Source organism: Sus scrofa, chromosome 1 (assembly GCF_000003025.6).
Source record: "Sus scrofa isolate TJ Tabasco breed Duroc chromosome 1, Sscrofa11.1, whole genome shotgun sequence".
In the NCBI taxonomy this organism is placed as follows: Eukaryota; Metazoa; Chordata; class Mammalia; order Artiodactyla; family Suidae; genus Sus; species Sus scrofa.
In genome coordinates this window covers 100,162,692-100,187,467 of record NC_010443.5, presented here as the reverse complement: position 1 = coordinate 100,187,467, position 24,776 = coordinate 100,162,692, and the positions used below count along the sequence as shown (strand labels likewise).

Here is a 24,776-nt window from a genome sequence, read left to right as displayed (position 1 = left end):
CAGCATATCCCAAAGAGACAAGGTCATTTCAGCTCTGGGCACCAGGTACTTCGAAGGCAGCTGTCCTGCCCCTTCCACCTCGAAGGCAGCTGTCCTGCCCCATCCATCCGGTCACCCACATGACCCATTCCCAGATTGTGCCCTCTGGAGCCCCTGAGTAAAATTTCTACCTCTGCTGAGTTCTGCAGAGAAGCAGGCTTGGCTTTGGACCCTGACTCTGCTGGTTACAAGCTGTGGCCCCTTGGGGGGTGAGTTGCTTAGGCTTCCCAAGCCTCAGTTACTTGTCTGAAGAAAGGGGATCATTAAACCTACTCTGAGGGCAGAGACACTGCACCTAAAGAGCATTGCTTGGTTTGGCACATAATAGCACTCGGTGTGTCCACAGCGGCTGCTGTTTTTTACAACGCTGCTGCTGCTCCTCAGTTCTTCCAGAACTTTCTCTCTAAAAGCTCCTGCATCTCTTTTCATGATCGCTTCACCATGCTACAGCATCTTCATTAACTCAGCAGTGCTAAATTGATGTTTCTACTCTCCTGGCTCCTCTCAGGCAACTCACCTCTAACCTGGGACTTCGGAAAAGTGGGTTCCCAGGAGGACGAGGCAGCCAGAAGCAAACACAGGGACCGCCAGGGCACAGCAAACGCAGCTCCTCGATGCCTGTTGTTGTTTGTAGGAAAAGCGCTAAAGCCTCGGCTATTCAACTGCAAGGGAGGGAGATGTCGCCTTACTGGGAGCAGAAGGAGAAATTCACATTTGAAAGGCAAGTTGCCATCCTTGGAAAAAGTTATGTCACACAAGTTTGACGTCTTGGGATTTATCACAATATTTTTCTAAGACTTCAAAGCCTCCAGAGTTACTTCGAGGACTGTAAACTCCACCATAAGTGATCTAAAATGAAGGTGAGATTTTTTCCACTCTAGAAACAGCTGCCAAAGAGATTCCACCCAGAGCTCACATCCATGTTGCCAGCCATGCATCACATCTCATCATTACCCAGGAATTAAGGGATGGAGGTAGAGTCAGAACTGGTACAGAGAGGACAAGGGAAGGAATGGCATTAATGGAGTGTCTACACTGTGTCAGGCACTCTACTCAACACCATATCCTAGAAGGTGCACAAAACTCTCTCATTTGGGGCTGGACTGTATAACCCCCTAAATTCAGATGTGGAACCCCTAACCCCCATGATCTCAGACTGTCACTGTATCTTAAGACAGGACCTTTAAAGAGCTGATTAAAGCAAAAGGAGAGCAAATGGGTGAGTCCTAATCCACTGTGACTGGGGTCCTTATTAAAAGAGATTAGGACACAGACATGCATGAGCAGAGTGAAGACCACGTGAGGACACGGTAAGAAGCACCACCTGCAAGCCAAGGGGAGAGGCCTCCAGAGAAACTAATGCTGTGGACACCTTGATCTTGGACTTCTAGCCTCCAGGATGGTGAGAAAATAAATGTCTATAGTCCCTTGTTATGGCAACTGAAGCCACCTGGTACATATGCTGCAGGTATTATCCCTATTTTACATACTGGAAAACAGGTGTACAAAGTGGCCTGGCTGGGATCGTGCAGCTGATAAATGGCAGAGTCAGCGCTCAAACCAGATCTGTTTGACCCCAAAGCCTGGTCTCTGCCTTGAACTCTAGCTGGTGAAGAATGGGGGCTTTGGAGCCAGTGATCCTGGATTTGAATCCCAGCTCTGTCATTTTCTGGCTCTGTGGCTTTGAGTGAGTTGTTTAATTTCACTGTTCCTGAGTTTCAACATTTGTAATATTGAGCCATAGAAATCCCTACTTGGATGCTTGTAGAGGGGATTAAATAATTTAAATTTTAGCTATATGTGTATATGAGAATATATATATGTTCTTCGTTCCTGCTAATATTTGGTCTTTGATCCTGGATCCTGACACGGAGCTCCTATATGCTTATAATTTCCTGAGTGATGGGAGTGTCTGACACAGAGCTTCTAAATCCTTTGGAATTTCTTGAGTGGTAAGAGCATCTTTTGTTCTGCTGAAGTGATTCTTGGTGGGCTTCTGGATGGGGGCTGATCACCAGCAAGACTAAGCCAAGATTAAAAGCTTAGACTTTCAGCTCCACTTCCCATTCTCCAAAGAGGAGAGAGGGGCCAGAATTTATGATTATGTCTGCATGGTGAAGCCTCCATAAATCCCAGAAGTATGGGTTTGGAAGGCTTCCGGGTTGATGAATAAGGATGTAACCACGTGCTGGAAAGTTTCACACCCCAAACTCCACAGGGACAGAAGTCTGTTTTGAGGACCCTTCTGGACCTCATCATGTGTACCATTTAATTGGGCTATTTATTAATATCCTTTAACATCCTTTGTAATAGACCAGAAATCTAGTACATAAACTGTTATTCCTGAGTTCTGCAAGCTGTTCTGTCAAATTAACTGAATCTAAGTAGAGAGTCATGGGAACTTCTGGTTGACAGCCAACTGGTTGGAAGCACAGGTGACAACCTGGACTTGGAATTGAATCTGAGGTGGGTGCAGTTTCATAGGACTGAGCCCTTCACCTGTAGAATCTGATGCTATCTCCAGGTAGATAGCGTCAGAACTGAACTGAAGTGTCAGACACCCAGCTGGTGTCACCTAATTGGTTGGTGTCAGAGAACTCCCCACTTCCCACATCTGGTTTCAGAAGTGTCATAGTGAGACTAAAGGAAAAACACAGCATTTTCCTAGACAATGTAAAATACTTAGTGCTTGATACATGGTAAGTGCCCAATTAAATATTAGCTAATATTATTATTACTGTAAATATTATTATTATTATTATTACCAGTATTACTACTGAAAGATCCTTAATAGTCTAGTCCAAACACTCTCATTTTACAAAATCAGTAAAATGAGGTCCAGAGATGGGAAATACCTTAGAAGGTCACAATACCAGGTAATTAAGGTCTAGCCTAATGTTCTATACTATTTGGGGGAGGTTCAAAGAAATAAGGATTTAGATGTAGGGTTTAGTTTCTAGTGGCTTTTAAAATGAGGGGAGAGAAAACTAAATATAGAACTACCATATGACCCAGAAATACCACTCTTGGGCATATATGTGGACAAAGCTTTCATTGAAAAAGATACATAAACCCCTATGTTCATTGTAGCACTATTCATAATAGCCAAGAGATGGAAACAACCTAAATATCCATCACCAGATGAATGGATTAAGAAGAGGTGGTACATAAACACAATGGACTACTACTCAGCCATAAAAAGAAAAACTAATGCTATTTGCATCAACATGGATGGAACTACAGATTCTCATACTACGTGTTGTAAGTCATAAAGAGAAAGACAAATACCACATAATATCACATATCTGGAATCTAATATATGGCACAGATGAATCTTTCTACAGAAAAGAAACTCATGGACTTAGAGAACAGACTTGTGATTGCCAAGGGGGAGGGAAAGAGAGTGGGATGGACTGGGTGTGTGCGGTTAGCAGATGCAAACTATTGCATTTGGAGTGGATAAGCAATGAGATCCTGCTGTATAGCACAGGGAACTATATCTATTTACTTGTGATGGAACATGATGGAGGATAATGTGAGAAAAAGAATAGAAATTTCCAGCAGAAATTGACAGAACATTGTAAATCAACTATAATGGAAAAATAAAATAAAACGAGGGGAGAGTGTGCGGTGAATTAAAGGCAATTAGGAGACCGTGATGGGAACTGGGAGATGGTGGTCCTGAATCTCATGTTCTCATCTAAAAAAGAGAGGTCCTCTCACATTCCCCCAAGCCGCCCAGCATCACTGTGAGGCCACAGTGGGAAAGCACCTAGATGACATACCACCAAGGCATGGGATTCAAAACAAAAAAGAGCAACTCCTGAAAACGCTTGTGGGCCCAAGAGAAGAACAGAGGATATACCTTAAACCCTAAAAACTAAGATTTGGGAAAGTTCTAAGGAGATTTAAAAAATAGCAAAAGAGGAGTTCTCGTTGTGGCTCAATGGGTTAAGGACCTAATGTTGTCTCTGTGAGGATGCAGCTTGAATCCCTGGCCTCATTCAGTGGGTTAAGAATCCAGTGTTGTCACAGATGTGGCTCAGATCCAGTGCTGCCATGCTGTGGCATAGGATGGCAGCTGCAGCTCAGATTTGACTCCTAGCGTAGGAACTTTCATACACTACAGGTGCGGCTGTAAAAAGAAAAAAAAGAAAAAGAAATAGCAAAAGATTCCCAAAGAAAAGCAATTGATGGGCATGAATATTAATAGATCTTTAGGAGGTTGCAGAAAATAGAGCAAAGCAGATGTGTCACCTGGTATCTTTCATAGACCTGTGTTGTTAGGAACCACCATGAGGTCTCAGGCAGGAGAGGCAGCCCCTGCCTCAGAAAAAAGGTGACAAGAGAAGCCAGCTGCTACACCTGGTCACAGAGCTCAAGGACCCAAGAGACCTGGGGCTGTTCTGCAAGTAAATCCTTGCATTCAGTCAGCAAAAACTTAGCATGTTCTAGGTATTCTGTCTTTTGCTCAGTCTGGGGATAAAATGAGCAAAATGAGATCAGCCTCTGCTCTCTGGGGTAGCAGTCAGGTGGAGCAGAGAGTCAAAAAAAATGACTCTCTGGGTCAAAAAAATCAGCCTGTTGGAAGGTGAGCTACAAATTGAGGTAACCAATATGGAGAAGCAGGCCTGAGGCTACAAGACCAGGCGACAGAGGAATTTTTGGCTAGGGCCTGAGAAGGTGTCACTGGGGTAAGGGCTCTGAAGGATCAGCAGCGGTTAGTGAGGCAGGGACAGAGAGGGAGTGAGGGGTTAGTGTTCCAGATGGACGGAAATGCATGTGCAAAGGCCCTAAGGCTGGAGGGAGTGCGGGATTCAAGGAAGTGAAAGCGAGAGTGGCTGGAGGGCAAGGATGTGGCAGAGAGCAAAGTGGATTCCCATGGAGAAGGTAAATCAGAACCTGGGGTCTAGTGGACCGGATGAGGGGGACCTGAGGACCAGGCCACGTGGCCTTGTCAACAAGATTAAGGAATTTAGTCCCCAACGCAGTGGAAAGTCACGGAAGGGCTTTAATCAATAGACCACAAGATCACACTTGTGTTTTGTAAGCTGAATCTGACTGTGGTGTGGAAGGTGGACGGTGGGGCTATAGGCACACAGGTGGCCTGACTAGGAAGCATCTGAGGTGGTTCAGGGGTTGCTGATAGGACCTCGGATGAGGATGTGCTGGTGCTATGGGAACAAATGCACAGTTGTGTTGGAGACTTTGTGTGTAAAACCCCACAGTGAAGGGCTGGGATGGAGGGGAGGGGCATCAAAGACGAAGTCCAAGCTTCTGGCTTACACTTTATTTTATTTATTTATTTTGTCTTTTTTTTTTTTTTTTTTTTAGGGCTGCACCCATAGCATATGGCGGTTCCCAGGCTAGGGGTCTAATCGGAGCTGCAGCTACCTGTCTACACCACATCATAGCAATGCGGGATCTGAGCTACGTCTGTGACCTACACCACAGCTCGTAGCAATGCTGGATCCTTAACCCACTGAGCGAGGCCAGGGATCGAACCTGAAACCTCATGGTTCCTAGTCGCATTCGTTTCTGCTGCACCACAACAGGAACTCCCTAGCTTGCACTTTAGACAGACAGGGATGCAAATCCTGAGGTGGGGAGCCCTGGAAGAGGGAAAGGCTTGGTCTGAGGATCACATCATTTGACATCCTGGAGTACGTATGTGACATCCATGAGGAGATAGTAACAGGAGGCACTGACATTTGTTGAATACTCTGTGCCAAGCACTCTAGGAGGCCCTGGAGATAAAGTGATTAATAAAACAGATTCCCTGCCCTCAAATAGCTCGCGCTCAGCCTTGGCTGCTCACTGGAATCACCTGGGAGTCTGACAGCTCTGAAGCCTGGATCTCACCCAGGGAGCCTCAGATCATGCCATCAGGGTTGAGAACCACCACCCTGGGGCGCTCGAGACCCGGCATGGCCCTCGTCTAATCACGCAGGAAGGGGAAATAGGAAAATGACTCAGAATCTTCAGCATTAAGGATTTAGAAGAGAAAGACTAAAGCATATGGCTGTAATAGGGATAATATTATTTGCACGTTGAACCAATATATTTTCATCTTTAGTAATTCCTGGTTCGCAGTTGTTCCCCGGCTCCCTTATTAAGAACCAAGCCTGGCCGTCTCAGGTGATGGAGTTTCCTCCATGCCACACACAAACACACATGGGGGAATGAGAGACAGATAACAGATTATTATCACTTCTCCAAAAGAGCTAATGCTGGAGTTCCCGTGGCGGCTCAGCAGTAATGAACATGACTAGTATCCATGGGGATACAGGTTCAATCCCTGGTCTTGCTCAGTGGGTTAAGGATCTGGCGTTGCTACAAGCTGTGGCATAGGTCACAGATGAGCTCTGACCCTGAGATGGCTGTGACTGTGGTGCAGGCCTCCTGGGAACTTCAATATGCCACAAGTGTGGCCCTGAAAGCGAAAAGAAAAAAAAAAAAGCAAAAATGCTGGTGCTCTAACACAAGATGTTAAGTCAAATACAGCATATGACATGATGCAGGGTGTGACCCATGCCAACAGCTGGGAACAAAATAAATGCCAGCGAATATCAGACGTGTTGTCCTCTTTCCAAGTCACTCCAACAAACCACTTAGATTTCTCACTCCTAGAACTGAACTCACCTTGCCCTTGAACTCAACTCTGAAAGCACACATTCCTTAATTTTCCTGGAAAGAAGAAATGCTGACAGCCAGGCTGAAAAGACACTGCATGTGCCAGCAAAGCTCACGTCAATGATGGTGCCAGGAGCTCGCATCCCGTCCGCTCCAGGAGCAGCACCCAGCACTGCTCAAAACATTCCTGCTCATCTTTGCTACAGGCTGATGGGAAGGGAGGTTCCAGTTTTCATTAGGCCTGTCTGCAAAGGAGAGAAATGATGTACCTGGGAGATATGAAAAGCCGGGAGTGGCGGGGACCCAGACAAAACAAACCTGAATTTCAACTGCCAAGGAAACTGCTGTTTCCCACCCTCCACCCTGACTTGCACTGGATGCTTAGTGCCGGTCCTCTCTGAACTCTTTCTAATGCCCCCACCTGACTATACATAAAGCAATGCCCACAGTGAAACTCTGACCCTGCTGGATGGCGCTTTCTTTCTTTTTCATAATTTTTATTTAAAAAATTTTTTTTCTTTTTATGGTTTCACCTGCAGCATATGGAAGTTCCCCTGCTAGGGGTCGAATTGGAGCTGCAGCTGCCAGCCTAATGCCACAGCCATGGCAACACCGGATCCGAGCTGCATCTGTGACTGTACACCGCAGCTTGCAGCAACACCAGATCTTTAACCTACTGATCAGGGCAAGGGATCCAACCCACATCCTGAAGGACACTGTGTTGGGTTCTTAACCCACTGAACCAGAGCGGGAACTCCTGGACTGTGCTTTCTAAGGATGGAGAGTCAGCTGACTGGCAGAACATTCTATAGTCCCACCATTCTCCAGAAGTGACTAAAGGTAAAATCAAAGTGACACGCAGCATTTCATCACTGGCCATATCCACTGTCCTGAGGACACTGGTCAGGAGTATCAGAGGGAGGTCCTGACCTTAAGGATTTTAGAGGAGTTAGGATTTTATCCCTCCGTCGAGGTGAGGTCACTGAGGGCTTCTGAGCAATTGGGTCAAGGGTGGTTTAGTGAAATTAGTCTGGCAGCATCATGCCCAAGTGGCTTGGCCTGGTCACCCTAAAGAAAGGGAGGTAGCTGATAAGAATCAAACCCTCAGAAGCCCATGTGTTATCAACCATCCTAGAGATGCATTAGAACATTCTCTGATCCACTGCATCTTATGGTACTTAAGTGGACTAGGGCAGCTGCTCACTGCTCCAGGAAGCAGGACCTCCGGGACCCTCCTGCCACAATAGCGCAGGGCATTGGGCCGAGCCATGGCTGCCTGGGACCAGCTGTCCCTTCCCAGGCAGGCCCGTTTCCAGGCAAACATTCCAGACAGATGTATGTCACCCTCTCCTGAAGATTTCTCGTGAAAGGGATTCCCCAGTGCCCTTGAGGATCTTCTAGACTCGACAGGGACTTCCTAGTGTCCCTTCCACCTCTTTCATGTCACAACCAGCCTCTCCCTCACCACAGAGTAGAGAAGAGCTAAGCTGAAGCCTCTCTGTCACACAGACCCTTGGGACAGATGAGGATCGTGAGCTGGTCCTTTTCCTTGTTGCCCCAGGGACCCAGGTATAAGACCTTAAACTTTGTTGACTTTCATTAAACAACTCCATCAGTTCAATACATAATAATAATAAATCTATGACCTTCTCCATATTATACTAGGCATGGTGGTACCTAAAAAAACAAACAAACAAACAAAAAAAACAAACAAAAAAAAAAACCCCAGGACTTCCCATTCTGGCTCAGCAGGTTAAGAATGTGACTAATATTTATGAGGATGTGGGTTCGATCCTTGGCTTCACTCAGTGGGTCAAGGATCCAGCATTGCTGCAAACTGTGGTGTAGCTCACAGATGTGGCTCAGGCTGCAGACATGGCTCGGATCTGGTGTTGCTGTGGCTGTTGTATAGACCGGCAGCTGCAGCTCCCGCTCCCATTCAACCTCTAGCCTGGGAACTTCCATATGCTGCAGGGGCAGCTATAAAAAAAATTTAAAAAAAGCAGACCCACACTCTGTCCTCAAGGAATGATAAAGCTGGAAGTCACTTAATATTATCCACAAATACCGAGAATGAGAGATAGACTCTGAGAGAATGTGAAAGAATCCTAGAGAACTAGCTGGGGGAAATCACAGCAGAGGGCACACCGACGTGGTTCCTGCTAAAGGAGAGCAGATTCCAACAAAACACAGAGGAAAACACCTCACAAATCTAATCATGTGGAAACCGAAGGACAAGTAGAAAAACAAACCTCCCCAGTGAAGAGAAGAAGAAAAGAAACACAGGTGTATGTGCAACCCCACGGCACTTACAGACTCCAAAGAAGCCCTGCTGGGACCGAGTAGCCGAGGCCCCATCGGTCACCACTCCTGGCCACATGAAGATGGACAGGAAAATAGGTGGCTTTTGCCACAGAGAAGGTGGCGGTTCCAGCAGGTAGCAGCCCAAGGACGATACCTTGTGATAACTCACCTTCTCCTCTGGGCAGCTCAATTGATTTTGAGCTTGGCAGCTTAACACGGTGGGGCCTGGCTGGAAAAGCACTGAGTCAGCCTCTCCAGGCCACATGGGTGCCCCGTTGTCATGGAGATCACAGGCAGCCCCCACAGTGATCCCTTCCCCATGGCCACCCACAGATGTCAACAGCAGAGAACACTGACATGGCACTTTCAAAGTTCACTCTGTGCTTTTACAAACACCTCTGCTTCTCACACATCTCTGGGGTGGGGGGAGTGTAGGGTAGGCGCTCTAAGGTTTTTCTTGAGGATAGAGCTTCTGTTGTATTACTTGCCGCTGTGTCTAGTAGCTCTCTGCAAGCACTTTCCACTCTAACAATTTCTCTGCCTTAGGCTTCAGCTCATCTTCATTGTCTACCTCCCTAGGAAGGACACTGTGAGGGCCAATGGTTTTTTTTTTTTTTTCCCTCAAGGCACTTATTGTCCCTGTAGGGGCCACACCTGGAGAGTTAAAGTAACAATTGTGGGGCCATCAGAAGGCAGGGTTTGAATGAGTATCAAATAAAATTGACAGACATCAGTGTAGAATCAGAGAAGACATTTGTCTGATAGTAGAAACTTAGCTTTTTTTTTTTTGTACAGCTGATTCCCATTATTCCTGGCAGTTATGTTCTATAAAGTCTCCACAAACACAGAACACTGAATTAGTGACTACTGAACCATTGTTCCCAGAGGATATACAGGGTCAGGTCCCTTGGAGCCTCTGGTCAAAACAATGAAGCAGCTTCATATACATTTTAGTGAATTTCCTCTCCCTTTTCCTGGATGTACCATATTGTAGATTCATCAACACTGAACTCAAGGTCAGTAGCACCATAACCACCATAATGCCAGGTTGAAGGATGCTCATCATACATGTGCTATGGGTATTTTCTCCAAAGAGCATATCACAATCTTCCTGCCCTTAGGGACATGAGATAGCCCTTAAGGTCTATTCTTAGAGGCATTTCAAACAGTGACATCAACAAAAAGTACCAAATGCACAAAAGTGGCATTAAGTAGGCACAGAAAGAAAGCTTGTTTACAATCTGAGAGCTGAAATATGAACGCACTATTACCTTGTTGGATCTCAGCTGGGAAACATGCATGGGGGGGCAACTCGAATTTTTGGCCTTTCTGCTCTGCACATGACCGTGAATAGCAGTGAAAGCACCAGGAGTATTGCATTGAGGGTTACAAATAGACATTTGTGGGGAGGTGAATTGGCAAAAGCAGGATCCGTGAATGATGAGGCTCAATTGTATTCTGTTACAGAAGGGCTATAAGGAGAGGCACTTGGAATTGAATTTGACTGCAAACCCAGGTGAGACTCTCGGGTAGAGAAAATACTGAAGCTGATGAAATAAGGGTGAGAAGCTGGTTCTGCATAATGGAGTGATGGGAGGGGGCATGGCCAGCAAGGCAGGTGTAGTCAGAAGGGGGCGTGCTCTGAGTATTAGGATAGGGAATATAACTTTACCCAGCAGGTCATGGAAAACCTGGCAAGGGGGGGATTGAAAAAGAGCATAATTTCAGGACCTTCAAGAGTGGGTCAGGAGAGGATGCTGTGAACACAGAGGCCAGCTTAGGTCAGTACTGGGGCATTCTTGGATCCCTAGGATGGCAATGAGAGGCCAGTCTGGAGGGAGTGAGAGGAGGGAATAGCTTTGTGATATAAGACTCCCACCTTGCCCCTCAAGTCTCAGTATCCATTTAAAAGGAACAAGCCAGGATCCAGACAAGTTGAATGCCCCAAAGAGTGGCATTCCTCAACCTCATCTTCCAGCTCCCTCCCATCACTATCACACAGCAGGCAGTTTACATGCCTGTCTTCTTTGCTGACCTTCATTAAAGCCCTTGATGTGTCCGGACACTTGTACGTGATAACAGGTAATGTGCTTTTAGTCCTTACAACAGAGGTGGGCCTTACTATCATTCAGCCAATTTACAGATAGGAAACAGACAAGGTTAGTAATTCTCGAAACTCTCTGAGCTGATGGTCTGATGCCCCTTGGCAGCTCTTGCTCTCGCGTGGCTGAATCCTTGTAGCTTGGAATCTAGTTGGGGCATCCGAGTGACTCCAGAAACCTAAGCTGAATGACTTTCATCCCTGACCTTCCAGACAGTGCCATTTGGTGCACAAAGAACCCACTAGCCCCAGGCTCATGACCTCTCTCCTCCAGTGGCTTCAAAGGCTTCTGACCTATACACCCTCTGTGCTCAGAGGGACCTTGCACTTGGTTTAACACTCTGCTGTGGCCATCTTGAAATTCTTAATTTTCAAACAAGAGGTCCACATCTTCCTTTTGCAGTAGGCACCTCAAATTCCATAGCTGGCACTGCTCCCGACTCCCCCATCTCCTCTGCCTCAAGTCTGTGCAAGCAGCCAGGGCTCTGTTGAAAACTTTCCATCCCCAAGTAACAAGTACGTTTCTATTCTGGTTATGAAGCCAGCTAAAGCGTGTAACTTAATCACACTGTTGTTTGCTTGATCTGGCTGTAAACCATGTAAACTCCATCCCCCCTGGGAGCTTTCGAAGCCGTTCAGGGAATTAACAACACACGTCAAGCTCGTTACATGACTCTCTCAGGGTTCTGCTCCGATTTCTGCTCTCAGAATTTCTAACGCTGAGCAGGGCTGCATTTCAGCCCTGAGCCATGTCCTCCCTTGAATCACTGAGTGTGAACACCTACTCTTAAAGCCCCCACGGTCAGAAAGATCAAGGCCAAACAAAGAAACTCTCATCGCATATTCTCATCACATATATATTTCTAATCCTTCTCACCAGGTACATGACAAGACTTAAGGCCTGAAATCTCTTCCCATAAAGTGTTTCCAAAAAGACAAGAACAATGTATCCTTTTCTTCTCCCCAGTCTAATCTGGATATAAAATGAAATGAAAATCAACAAATAGCTAACAGCCTGAGCCTCAGTTTATTAATCAAGCAAATGGGTTGAACCATGGCCTAACAGAACAGCCGTTGGCTGCCATGAGACTTGTGAGATACAAACATCTAAAACACCACTGAGACATGGCAGGGTCCAAAGGAAGAATGTGGGTGGCAGAGGAAGAGGGTGGAGGGATTTTCAGGAGACCCTGATTCTGCTACTAGTTAGTTCTTAGAATTAGGTTCATATCACTTTACTCTCTGGGCCTTAGTTTCCGCCTCAGAAAAAAAACACTGACATAAAAATATCTGGTGATGGTGAGATTAAATAAAACCATTGATCCAAAAAAACACTCTACAAAACTTTAAAGTTTTATTATAAAGTACAAGATGCTACTGGGATAAGATCTTGCATGGGCTTTCCAAAGGTCCACATTTGATTTAGGCGGGTTCGAGGGCAACTGCCAAGACCCCCAAAGGGTTTCGAGAAACCCAGGCTCCAAGGAGGCAGGATCAGAAGGCAATGGAAAGAATTTCTCCTCCCCCGGCCTGCCAGCCCTCGGCCTCCTAAAGCGATCAGATGCTGGATTTGGAAACAGCCAACCCGATAGAATTCTTCACACTTCTAATTACTTCATGATTTGTACACATTTTGGCGGCTGCTTCAAGGCTGTTTTTATTAATTCACAGATTTTCACTATTTTTGCTTCTCCTCTTGCCAGTAAGCTGAGCTGGCTGCAACTTGGCATCTGGGGAGAGCTACAATGGGAACCAGCCCTCCCTCCTCCCGAGCCCCCACCCGGCCTGGGGACTGTCCCCCAGCATGAGAGTTACAAGCCACCATGGGACAGATGGGTGGGGATGAACTGGTGGGAGTTTGTTCCCCGGTGACTAAACCTGGGTTTTGAGAGAATAACCTGTGTCACCTCTTACACTGTCTGAGGCTGATACCTTGCCCACTCCAGGGCCCTGAGGCTTACAGTCTGAATATCTAACATCTCAGGGGGAACTCTGCTGTCACCAGACTCCTTTCACTGGCCTCAGGAAGATTTCTTTTTTTTTTTTTTTTTTTTTTTTTTTTTTGTCGTTTTTGGGCCACAGCCTCAGCACACGGGAGGTTCCTGGGCTGGGGGATGGAATTGGAGATGCAGCTGCCAGCCCCCGCCATAGCCACAGCCACGCCAGATCTGAGCCACATCTGAGACCTATGGCTCAGCATGACACAACGCTGGATCCTTAACACACTGAGAGAGGCCAGAGATCGAACCCACATCCTCATGAATACTAGTCAGGTTCTTAACCTGCTGAGGCACAGTGGGAACTCTAAGACTCTTCCCCCCGCCCCCCCGTCCATGTTTCCTACTGCCTCTTTGATCAGGTCTTTGTTCAAAATTAGCTGTCCAAATGATGGGAATTTGTGGAACAAACCATTTTAAGTTTAGGCAGCAGCCTTTTCTTCTGTGGGTGGGCTTCTTTTTGCAAGCTTCTTTTCAGCCATTGGTTTCTTGGTCACTAAAGCCTTTTTTTTTTTTTTCCCCCAACAAGGCTTCTTCTGCTTCTTAATGCCAACAGCTTTCTTTCCTTTCTTCTCTACCACAGGCTTCTTCCATCCGGCCCCAAGAAATTGGGAGATAGCACCCTATGCAGCTGGGTCTCTGGAGTGACTTGTAAACAACACCTAAAGTCATGGCTAAGGGAGACCCTGCCCTTTGCGTCATTTCTGGGCAGGCAGTAGTGGGCATGTGGTCTGGTTCAAGTTCTGGCCCTCAAGGGCCTCTCCTTACCTCCCTTACCTCCCTGGTCAGGGTGCTGTGAGGAAGAGTGCTGAAAGCTATGAGTGCAAAAGACAGGCAAGGAACCATTACCCCCAGGCCATGTTGGTTCAGGAAACCATTAGGACAGATGACCCTGCTTTGAATGCATCCTAGTGGTAGAGTGTTTTTGCTCCACTTTCAAATCAGAAGGATCTCAAGGCTGGGCTTTGGGAGAAGGAAGAAATGTGGTTGAAGCCTCTCCTTCCTCCAGCTCCCAGGCTGACTCTGAAGCTGGTGGCAAGGAGCAGGGAGGAATATTCCAGAAGAGAGTGCCTGTGGCCCCACTGGGCCATCGCTGTTCACTGTACCCTCCTCAGATGACATTCTGTCAGCTTTTTGCTTCTAGAACCTCCCCGCCCCGCCAGAGGGAGGTCCAGTTGAGGAAACACAACAGGAGCTGAAATGGAAGCCACGGGCCAAGACTAGAGGGGGAATGCAAAAGTGCTGAGCTCTAATGCTTTGCCCTCCTATCCCTCTGGTAGGTAAAGGCTTAACTGAAACACACATGTACGTGTCTTGCAGATGGATGGGGGTGCTGGGGAGAGCCAGGAGGCTGGGTTCCCTGTGCAGGTATTTCATAGGGGTTCCCTTAAATTATACCTATGAATGAGTGACACACCGATTCACATCAGAAGGGAGTTACTTGGGCACCAGATGGGGGCACCAATGAAGCCTTTTTCTGAACATCACGGAGACCCAGGTGCATGAGTGACACTACAGACCAATGCTGGGGTCATTCTGAGGATTTGCAATGAAGCTCATTTTCTAGAGCCTGTGGTGAACCAGACAGGGCTTGTCTGTTCCAAGGTTTAACCTGAGGGAGGAGGGCAAAGACAGGTAGAAAAGGTGAGGAGGATAAAAGGGAGCAGAAAGAGGACAACGAAAAGGAAAAATAGACTCTTGTGGTGGGACAGTGTGTGGGCCACAAGGAAACAGCCTTGATGACCACATGAGCCAAAGGCCACCAGCCCCTTTAGTCATCCCTGAATCTTTCCAACCATTGGTCATGGTGCCCAGACCCCTGAGTCCACCCTATGGCTTAATACACAAGGAGAGCAGGCACCATGGAGCCAATCTGTCCATCAAGGCTGGCTGGAGTCCGCCTCTCCCCAGAAGCCTTCTCCAACCACTTAGCCCACAGCATGCCTTCCCTCTGCTGACCTCACCTTCAGAGACGGATTTACCAGGTGTGACGGGTGATTTTATATGTTAACTTGGCTGAGCCGTGGTACCCAGATATTAGGTCAAACACTATTCTGGAAGTTTCTGTGAGGGTGTTTTTGAATGAGATTTCCATTAAAAAATCAGTGGACTCTGAGTAAGGCAGATTACCCTCCATAACGTGGGTGGGTCTCATCCCACATAAAAAAATGGTGACATTGAGCGAGAGGATATTCCACCAGCAGTTGGCCTTTGGACTTCACTGCAACATCGGCTCTTCCTGGGCCTCCAGCCTGCCAGCTCACCTGCTGATTGCTAGCCTCCACAATTAAGTGAGCCAGTCCTTAAACTAAATATTTACGTGTATATATTCGCACTCTCTCCCTCCCTCTTTATATCCACATATGTATATATACATAATATGTATATGTATAGATATAAATATATACATACGTGTGTGTATATGTGTATATATATGAATATGCGTGCACATACGCACATCCTATTGGTTCTGCTTCTCTGAAGAACCCTGACAATCACACCAGGAAGCTAACAGAGCTTAAGCCAAGAACTCCTCACTTGAAAGGGCCCCTTTCAGAATCCTGGGAGGGGCTAGCAGTTCATCTCTCTTCTTCTTGCAAAGACCTCCAATGTGGTATAAGCTGCAGCCTCCCCAGTGCTGGGTACAGCCTGACCTCTGATACGGTCATTCACTGCTTAATGTCTACGCTGGTGTCCAGGCCTCACACTCTGTCTTGCCAGCACAAGCACATCTGCCTTCTCTCCTTCAAGTGGAAGCTCCATGACAAAGGGACAGGTTCTGCCCCTCGGCCTCTCCTGCTGTCTGTGTCACAGCCCTCGCACCTGCCAAGTGCCTGACGCACACTGATTCCCAGAATGTTGGTTCTCAACTCCTGTGGGTCTGTGGCAGGAGGAGGCCAGGTGGGGGTTCTCAGAGAATGAGGCCAGGGGACCCAGGAAAGGAGAAAGATTAAGATTGGAGGCGAGGGTGAAGGGAGGAAGGAGAAAAATCTCTTCACTTTTCATGTCTGGCACATTTTCTCTCCCTTAGCGTCCCAGGACTCAGGTCACCTGAGGCTCCATCTCTTGAGGTCACAGAAGCCAGCCCTCCAGATGCAGACCGGGCCTTTCCAGTCTGGGTTCCGCCTGACCTGCACCCCGAGTCCATTCAAGGAAGCACAAAGCTGGCTGAGTGTTCAGGGTGGCCTGGCCTTCAGCCTCTCATGCGGCTGGGCTAGAGTGAGCACAAGTCAGTGGATGTGAGTTTGTTTCCAGATATTTCCTATCTTCCAGGTACCCCAGAGAAGGAATCAGAATGGAATTCATAGCCACGGGCTGAGAGAGGGGCTGTGTGCTTTGACAAAACTGATGCTTCAGCACTCCACGGGGTGCTCTCAAGAGGCATCTTTGAACTCAAGAGGCATCTTCTGAATACAACAGGTTCTCTGGAGACCTCAAGGCAGCCACAGCTTTCCACGGGGCTGTGCCAGGACAGTGTATGGAGACCTCAAGGCAGCCACAGCTTTCCATGGGGCTGTGCCAGGACAGTGTACCCAACAGGGCCCTCCAGGAAGGAACTGCATTTCTTAAAAGGGACTTTTCTTAAAACAACACTGTCACCAATGACACCACCACCACCTCTATAGAACTCCTACATAAACCAAGGTAGGAAAAGTTGGACTTAAGAAAAAAGATAAATATGATGCTTATTCTTTTTTTCTTTTCTTTTTTTTTTTTTGTCTTTTTAGGGCTGCACTAGCGGCATATGGAGGTTCCCAGGCTAGGGGTCTAATCGGAACTGTAGCCACTGGCCTACGCCACAGCCACAGCAACTCGGGATCCAATCCACGTCTTCAATCTACACCACAGCTCAAGGCAATGCCAGATCCTTAACCCAATGAGCAAAGGCCAGGGATCGAACCCGCAACATCATGGTTCCTAGTCGGATTTGTTTCCGCTGTGCCACAATGGGAACTCCTGATGCTTATTCTTTCCTAGAGGATTTGCCATCAGTATATTGAAAAAGAAAAGCAACAAAAAATGCTGCTTTTTAAAAAACTACAAATTCACTATGTAAAAGTCAAATAATAAAGATAAGAACAACAAAACAACGAATAACCGTAACACTCTAGATAATCCTGGCCAATACTTTGGTAACATGCAGACTTTGCTGTATAGATACAACATATTTTTAAAGGAAAGTAGGATCATACAGTATGTACTGTTTTATAAGCAACATACTATAAAAATTATCGAAGGGGGAGTTCCTATCATGACTCAATGGAAACAAATCTGACTAGCATCCATGAAGACGCACGGTCGATCCCTGGCCTTACTCAGTGGGTTAAGAATCTGGTGTTGCCCTGAACTGTGGTGTATGTCACAGATGCAGCTCAGATCCCGAGTTGCTGTGGCTGTGGCATAGGCCAGAAGCTATAGCTCCGATTTGACCCCTAGCCTGGGAACCTCCATATGGTGCAGGTGCGGCCCTAAAAAGACCAAAAAAAAAATGATCAAAGAGGAGATCACTGCATCCTTTAATAGCTCCGTGGTATCATATGCAGTACTACAATTTACTCATGTGTTACTTTCCTTTAGATAGTGTACTCCTTTAGAGCCTTAAATAGAATACTTGCAAATTAAAACTCAATGTACAAACCTCTAGGAATGTAATTAGGAAATTATAATTTGGCTGGTGCTCTTGTATTCTGCTTCCATTTGTCCAACAGACCCTAAAAACCTCATATATTTTATATGTTCATTCATTCTTTCACCATATGCCGACCACCTGCCTACTATGTTCCCTCTAGTGTTAGCAATGAGATACACAGTAAACTAGGAAACAGATCTCTGCTCTGGTGGAACTTACAATGCAGTGAGAGAAGACAGAAAACACACAAGGGAATGGCGATTTCAAAAAAAAAAAAAAATCACAGAGCAGTGCACAAGATAGTACCTGTCACACATGAAAAGATGCTGAACATCACCAACCATCAGGGAAATGTGAATCAAAACCACAATGAGATGTTACTTCATACCTGTCACGATGGCACTATCAAAAAGACAAGTAACAACTGTTGGTGAGGATATGGAGAAAAGGGAAGCCTCATTCACTGTTGGCAGGAAATGCAAATTGGTGCAGCCACTACAGAAAACAGTATGGAGGATCCTCAAAATATTAAAAATACTACACAATCCAGAAATTCCACTTCTCGGTATTTTTCAGAAGAAAACAAAAACACTAATTTGAAAAGATATATGTATCCCTGTGTTAACTGCAGCATGATTTACAATAACCAAGATGTGGAAAAAAGTTAAGTGTCTACTGACAGATGAATGGGTAAAGAAGATGCGGTTCATTTAAGAGAACAAAATCTTGGAGTTCCCATGGTGGCTCAACAGTAACAAATCCAAATAGTATCCATAAGGACTCGCGGTTTGATCCACGGCCATGCCTAGTGGGTTAAGGATCCGGCATTGTTGTGAACTGTGGCATAGGCTGGCAGCTATAGCTCTGATTTGACACCTAGCCTGGGAAAACTCCATACGTTGCAGGTACAAGCCTAAAAGAAAAAAAAAAAAATCTTGCCATTTGTGACAACATAGATGGACCTAGAGGGTATTATGCTAGTAAAATAAGTCAAAGACAAATACTGTATGATCTCACTTATTACGGAATCTAAAAAACAAAACAAACATAACAAAACAGAAACAGGCTCACAAGTACAGAGGATGCCAGAGTGGAGGTGGGTGGGTCAAGGAGTGAAATAGGTGACGGGAACTGAGTTACAAACTTCCAGTTACAAACTAAATGAGTCACAGGGATGAAATATACAGCAAAGGAACTAGAGTCAATAATAATGTAATGGTGTTGCCACACGGTAACTAGATTTATTACAGTGATCATTTTGTCATATATAAAAGTATCGAATCATTATGTTGCACACCTGAAACTAATATAATATTGTAGGTGAATTATACTTCAATTTTTTTTAAAAGATCGTAAACATCTGTTGACATCATTGGCGATGATGAGTAGCATAGGAAATGATGGCATGTCTGATGTTAAAGCCAAATGAAAGCCTACTTGGAGAAGAGAGAGACGGAATAAACTCCAGGGAAATCATAAGAAAAAGCTTTTATAGTAACTAACTCACTAGGGACCATGGAGATTTCATTTAGGGGAAAAATTTTGCTCCCGGTAGCACCTATGCCCTGAATTATTAAGAGTTTAATCCTCCAGCTTGTCATCCCTTTTCCCTCCTATTTGGGGTCCTATATGTGCTGATTAACAGCTCTATAGAGAGAGAGAGAGAGAAAAAAAAAAGAGAGAGAGAGAGACAACTCTCAAACCTTTAGTGGCTCTGGCAAAGGGTCTATTTGGGGCATCAGTCAAAATGGATGGCTTCCCTCTGTGACTTTTCATTTTACTGAGTCACATCTTGGCTCCCAACCCTATAATAGCAGTCTTTGCCATTAGGATAAAGTACGATTTTCCTCCCTTGCAGTCAAAGCTTCCAGTTCAGTAGATGTTTTCCTACTACATATATCTTTAGCAGGCATTTCAGCACTCGGGGATACTTGTTATTTTTGTCCTCTGGCGGTTTTCTGTTTAGGAATGTTTCCTTTCCTCATGGAGATGATGACTTGAAGTTCAGGCCTCTCTGTCTTTTGTCTGCATGTCTGGAAAGCAGTGAGGTGAGGAAGAGCATAGACTGTGGAGTTGGAGTGTTTGCATCTCAGCTTTATTAATTCCTCACCAGAAAAAGTGGTACAAGCTACTCAGCCTTTCTAAGCCTCAGTTTCCTTATCAGGAAAATGGGGATAATAGTAATTTCTTCATAAGTCGATGTGATTAAACGAATGAATGTGTGTAAAACACTGAATACAGGAGTTCCGTTATGGTCCAGCAGGTAAGGATCTGGCGTTGTCACTGCAGCCGCCTCAGTTGTTGCTGTGGTGTGGGTTCAATCCCTGGCCCCGGGAACTTCCTCAAGCCATGGGCATGGCCAAAAAAATAAAAATAAAACACTGAGCACGGTGCTCGTAATGTAGTATATGCTCAATAAAATTAATCCTATTCTTTCATTTTAATAGCTTTCATGGGCCCTGTTTCCTAGCAAGTCAAATCACAAAGAGGCTACTTGGCTCAAAAGAAGTAAAAATAAGATAAGTAAATATAATTAAAAATATCTTTAAAATATCTTAATATTTTAATCTTAAAAATAAAATTTAAAAATATCTTAAAAGATAATATAATTATTAGGTTGATAGATAACCTCTTCAAAGATGGAAGGGACAGTAAATAAATGGACTGATGGGGAACTGGGCTATGGGTGGATTTTTTTTTTCACTCTCTGCAAGTTATTCTAATTTTTTTTTAATCATGTTCTCTGTGCTGCATTTTAAAAATGAATCACGGTATACGACAATCTTCATATTTAACAGTGTAGCCTCATAGGCTGAATGCAAGCAGAAGGTAAACTCTGAGAAGCCAGTGACCTATTGCAAGCAAAGGCATCTCAGATCATGGAGATGTGGGTTCAACAGGCAGATTTCATGTCAGAATTTCTTTTTTTATTTTCTTTTTTAGGGCTGCACCTGTGGCATATGGAAGTTCTCAGTCTAGGGATCGAATTAGAGCTACAGCTGCCAGCCTACGCCACAACCACAGCAATGCCAGATCTAAGCTGTGTCTGTGACCTACACCACAGCTCACAGCAATGCCAGATCCTTAACCCACTGAGTGACGCCAGGGATCAAACCTGCATCCTCATGGATACTAGTCGGATTCATTTCCGCTGCACCAAAATGGGAATTCCTCGGAATTTCTAAGGAGGGATTTAAGAACTGCATTTTATTACATAAGTTCCTCAGGCACTTATATGCTCTACAAAGTTTGAGACATTCTAGAAAGCACTCTGGATTTGGGATCAGAAGTTCCAAATTCTAGTCTCAGCCCTGCTGCTGTCTCTTAGCAAACCATGGGCCCTCCTGTGTCCCCTTGGGCTTTTCTACTATAATGCTTTCAACGCAAGGAGCATTAAGGCCCCTTCTGAAAGGAGAAGGGGTCAATCACACTGTCCACCGGGAACCCATGCCAAAGGAGGAAAGCTGGCTGGACAGCCTGTATTCCTGAGGATAACTAAATAATCTGTGGGACAAATAAATATTCAGCAAGTGATCAGGCCTCAGCAAAAGCGAGGCACATGACTCCTGCTGCCAACCCAAACAAGAGAAGTTGCATGGCCTGCAACTTCCTCGGGAAGTTTCCTTGGGAGAGGTAGCCCCCCAGCTGTGTCTCATGACTGGTAATTCTGCAGCACAGTCCAGCATTCCTACTCAGGCCAAGCTCCCTGTGGACCGGCCTGAGGCTGTGCTTCCTCTCTCCCTAGCAGAGCAGAGAGAAAGAAAGCGGCACAGAAATAACGACTTGGCTTGGTGGTTCTCGGTATTGGTGAAAGGATGAGGTGGTTGAAAATCACGCCTAAAAGGAGATTTCCATTAGTGTAAGTGTGCTTGGAGAAGGAAGGATTACTCAAAAGACTCGGCAGAAAAGGGGCAATCACGGATGATAATTAAGATTTGTCTCATTGCCTGAGTCAAGGATTCCAAGTCCAGTTGAATGTTTTACTCCTGCATTCTGATGAGGCAGTTCATGTGGCTGGGTAAATACAATGACTCATTGAAAAACACATCATGGCTGATCATTTCATTTTTCTTCTGATTAATATTTTCATCATTTTTTTCAGATACTATAATGGCAGACTAATGGGTATATAAATAAGATCTCATACGCCTCTGACTGGGTCATGTTAATCCAGGTTTACAGAAATACAAGTCTTCACAAAAGACCCTTGACATAGTTCTTTCTTCACGGGGATGTCCCAATTAAAATGATCCATTTTGCATTTCTCAGTTTCCATTCACCTTTTTTATTTTTTTTTTTTAACACATAATGACTTTAACCCACTTTAGTCATAGAAAAATGTGCTATAGAAAGGCAGTTCCCCAAGCTAGGAGCCCAAATCTTGTAAGGGTCAAATGTCCAATGCACTGACTTTCAGACAATATTTTGTAGAGCATAGTATTTGCATTTTCTCTCCAGGTTTAGGATGGTCTTATTTTCCCCAATCTATCCCTTCAAACACTTGTCTCACTTGGGGCTCACGCCACTATGATGTTGACATTGTTATCAATGGAGCAAATGCCTTCTCATCAGGCTTGTAGAAGGTATCTCATTGCTTTGTGGTCTCAAATGCCTCTAAAGATAGAAATTGATTTTTAAAGGACCTTAATATATTTTGTTTAATTTTTTCATTCACATTAAGTTTTAGTCTTTTTCGTAGTTTATTTTTATTTTTTTAATTTTTATCATAGTTGATTTACAATGTTCTGTCCATTTCTGCTGTCCAGCAAAGTGACCCAGTTATACATATAAATACATTCTTTTTTCTCACATTACCCTCCATCATGTCCCATCACAAGTGATTAGATACAGTTCCCTGTGGTATACATCAGGATCTAAAGTATCTTAGTACATTTTAGAGGTAATTTAAAAACATAGCAGGAGCATCCTCAAAGCTAAGGGAAATGTGGTAAGGATAAATAACAGAGGCAGCATGTCCCTTCAGGTTTATTATAAAGATCTGAAGTACAGGAATGGCCACTTCAAAAGGCCTGAGGAATTCGGAGGACCCCAGATTTACATTTGAATTATTACAGCAAAACTATTTTTAGAAGTTGTCTTGATATAGAAATGTATGCAGAGAAATAGAACTTAAGAGCCTGTCTATATTCTTCCTCTTATTTTCCCCAACATTGAACAAGCCATTATTGGGGGTATCACATACAGCTTATAAAGTGAAGTGGGGAAGAAATGGAAAAAGAACAATGAGAGTAGGTATGGGGTATAACTAGTTTGGTTCACTCACTTCAACAAACACATTTTCATCAAAACCAAGGACGCCCAGAGAGAATGACCAGGTGGGCAACAGGCGTCGGGACCCATGAGAGATGCTGAGAAAATGGAGCAGGTTAAGGCTGGAGAAGGAGGTGGGCTGGCTTCAAATATTTGAAACCACCTGCAAAGAGGGATCAAATTTATATGGGGTTGATGTGGAAGGTAAAAAAAAAAAAAAGGCTGTCGGGTATGTACATCCATACATGCTACACATATATCAGAAAAATACATTTCAGGGCAAAAGAAGAAGGTTTTCAACTAAGTTGGTGCTCTCCTCTAATGCCAGCTCTCTGCCTCATGACGAAGCTGTGTGCTCCCTGTCATGGGACATGGCTGGGAAGGAGCGGTGACAATTTGTCAAGGATGACGTGAAGAAGACTCTGGCACTGCAAAGACTCTGAGCATCACACCAGTGCTAAGTAACTGGGGTTCTATCAACAAGGACAGTTAGAGAGCTAGGAAGCAAGACGGATGGGGTGTAGTCAAAGGTCTAAGGGTCACAAGTCGGAGTGAAGATTTCACAGGAATGTCCTAGAGAGGATTTGAAATCATAAGACAGGTAGATGGATCTGAAAGCCCATTACATCTCTTCCGTTTGATACTTGGTGGAACATTGATCGGCCTACAAGGATGGTGGCAATCCATGATCTCCAAGCCTCTCAGCTCCAGGATCACACAGTCCTGCACTGTCGCTCCATTGACTCTGTGATGTGGAGGCTATAATGTGACCCCCTCATGGGGAACTACTGAGTGGAACACACTGGAGTTTCTCAAGGGTTTAACAAACTGGAATAAGCAGGTTTAACTCAAAAGCAGCTTTAATCCCTGGAAAGTCAAGTTTGACAAAAAGTCATACATGGGATTTTCCTGCTTATCCTTCTCATTAACTATTTAAAGTGCAAGCAACTTGCATTTATTTCCTCCCATGTGTAGCATTAAAAAACTGAATCATTTTCTCCTTGAATTAAAAGACTGAAAATGTTTTCCCTGTTGAAAAAGTTATTTTAATATTGCCTCTGAATAACTGAAAAGTTTTTTTAATATTGTCTACATCTTACCTCATGGGGGGGAGGATGCTGCACCTGCAGCATGTGGAAGTTCCCGAGCCAGGGATTGAGACCCACGCCACAGCAGTGACCCCAGCTGCTGCAGTGACAATGCCAGATCCTTAACCGGCTGTGCCACTAGAGAACTCCCCTACATCTTACTTACGTTTAAATTGTTTTACCCAGGATGGGCTAACTCTAGTGTGCCTCGTCTTGAGAAAATCTGCAAAAACCCAGGAGTAAAGAGAAGAACCTACTGATAGTTATTCATTTTATAAAAAGAGTCTTCACTTTGCACAGCAATTCATAGAAACACAAAGCCTTAGAACCCAAAGCTCGAGCCTTAGAAATCAAGTTGGTGATAATGATAATAACAGTTCCAATTTACTAAACATGTCTGTTAAACCAGACCCTCAAAAATAAGCCCTCTCAAATACACTATCTCATTTAAGTCTCAAGACATTTCCAAGAAGTAAATAATAGTAACAATACATACATTTTTTTGGCCATGTCCAAGGCATGTGGAAGTTCCTGGGCCAGGGATCAAATCTGAGCCACAGCTACAACCAGAGCCATAGCAGTGACAATTCTAGGTCCCTAACCCACTGAGCCACCAGGGAACTCTAGTAACAATATTTTAAAGATAAGGCTTAAGAAAGGAAAATACCTCAGCCAGAGGTGTCATAGAGGGTGAGTGGCAGGGCTGGTGTTTA

General features: G+C 45.0%; 1 protein-coding gene across 5 annotated transcripts in view; it reads right to left on the bottom strand.

The window, feature by feature from the left end:
- Positions 1 to 24,776, bottom strand: part of MAPK4 (mitogen-activated protein kinase 4) — a 184,166-nt gene that overhangs the window by 104,127 nt on the left and 55,263 nt on the right. The window contains exon 1 of one of the 5 annotated variants that reach the window (XM_021093275.1): positions 557 to 3,144. The exons of the other annotated variants lie outside the window; for them this stretch is intronic. The gene's annotated coding sequence lies outside the window, so the exon portion shown is untranslated. Of the gene's footprint in view, positions 1 to 556; positions 3,145 to 24,776 lie in introns of those variants that run through there. 5 annotated transcript variants of the gene reach the window in all.